This window comes from Muscardinus avellanarius (genome assembly GCF_963383645.1).
Source record: "Muscardinus avellanarius genome assembly, chromosome: 5".
NCBI classification, from domain to species: domain Eukaryota; kingdom Metazoa; phylum Chordata; class Mammalia; order Rodentia; family Gliridae; genus Muscardinus; species Muscardinus avellanarius.
The window spans coordinates 91,590,850-91,592,329 of record NC_137790.1 but is presented as its reverse complement, the minus strand read 5'-3'; the positions used below and the strand labels follow the sequence as shown (position 1 = coordinate 91,592,329).

At 43.0% G+C, this 1,480-nt stretch overlaps 1 pseudogene across 1 annotated transcript; it reads right to left on the bottom strand.

The window, feature by feature from the left end:
- Positions 1 to 647: 647 nt before the first annotated feature.
- On the bottom strand, positions 648 to 1,219 carry LOC308263569 (ER membrane protein complex subunit 3-like; annotated as a pseudogene). Its single transcript has one exon. The product of its transcript is annotated as an ER membrane protein complex subunit 3-like (transcript).
- Positions 1,220 to 1,480: the final 261 nt, after the last annotated feature.

Below are 1,480 nucleotides of genomic sequence, written 5' to 3'. Positions count from 1 at the left end.
TGTGGTGTAAAGATTTTTTGTTGTTGCTTTTTTTTTATCCCAAGAAAAACAAGAATTTATTGTGGTTAGATGTCAAGTTGATTAAACATAATAACTAGCTAGAGTTGACAGTGCTTCTTCTAAAGCCTGGGTTTTTGCTAGGTTTTTATATATATATTATCAGTAGCTCAAGTTTTCCCCTTTCTCTGACTTGCATCACTAGAGTTATAGAAAGAATATTTAGAACACTTTTCAAAGAATAAGTCATCCATGTTCTCCTCCTCTCTCCTCTGGCCTCCAACATTAAGGGGACCCAGCCTGGACAAGAGTGAGCCCTGCTGCACGCCCACCTACCTCACTCTCTTCTTTTATCCTCAGAGGCTTCAGCTCCAAGGAAATTCACAAGGTTACACCCTACACCAAGTTCCTGACACCACTGATCCTGTTCTGGCTTAAAAAAATACATGTGGTGGCGCACGCTTGTAATCCCCGTGCTTGGGAGGCGGAGACAGGAGGATCGCGCAGGTTCGAAGCCAGCCTCACTGGCTTAAGAGACCCTGTTTCCAAATAAAAATATAAAAAATAGGTGTCTAGGAGTGTAGCCCGGAGGTAGAAGGGTTTCCAGAAACCCCAGTACCAAAAAAAAAAAAAAAAAAAAAAAAAAAAAAAATCCATGCCTGCAATTCCTTTCTGAGCATGCCTTCAAGATGGAGGTCTTTGGCTATGAGCTCCTCTTCAATATCATCTGTGTCCACTGGTGATCTGTCAGCTCCAAAGCTTCCCACTCTGTCTTGAAAGCCTTTTGGTGTCTGTGGACATGTCCGTGGCTGCTTCCATCTGTTCCTGCATCATTCATGATAGGTCAGTGGTATTATCTTGTTCCAGAATCAAAGAGTAAATTCTTCGAAGTCCAAAAACATTGACACAGCACTCATCCCGGATGAATTGACTGTGAGATGGATTCCCTGCCACAGCCTAGGCTTAAACAGAGGGTCAGTGGAAACAGGGCCTTGGTTGTGACAACGCCTGAGAACACCATGTTGGTCCATGCATTGATTAGAATCACAGGAGGACATTCATCACCTTCCCTTTCAGCATCTCTGTGAGCACACTGGGATGGGTCATAGGAGAAGGTAGCAATACCTTCCTTTTAGTTTTTTTTTTTTAATTCATCCTTTGGGTTCTTGAAGTAATATTTTCGTGTCAAGAAAGACAGTTTGAGCCGGCCGTGGTGGTGCATGCTTGTAATCCTCGCGCTTGGGAGGCTGAGACAGGAAGATCGCGCAGGTTCGAAGCCAGCCTCAGCTACTTAGTGAGGTTCTCAGCAACTTAGTGAGACCATGTTTCTAAATAAAATATAAAATAGGTCTGGGAGTGTAGCCTGGAGGTAGAACGCTCCTGGGTTACACCCCCAGTACCACCAAGAAAGAAAGAAAGAAAGAAAGAAAGAAAGAAAGAAAGAAAGAAAGAAAGAAAGAAAGAAAGAAGAAAGAAAGAGAAA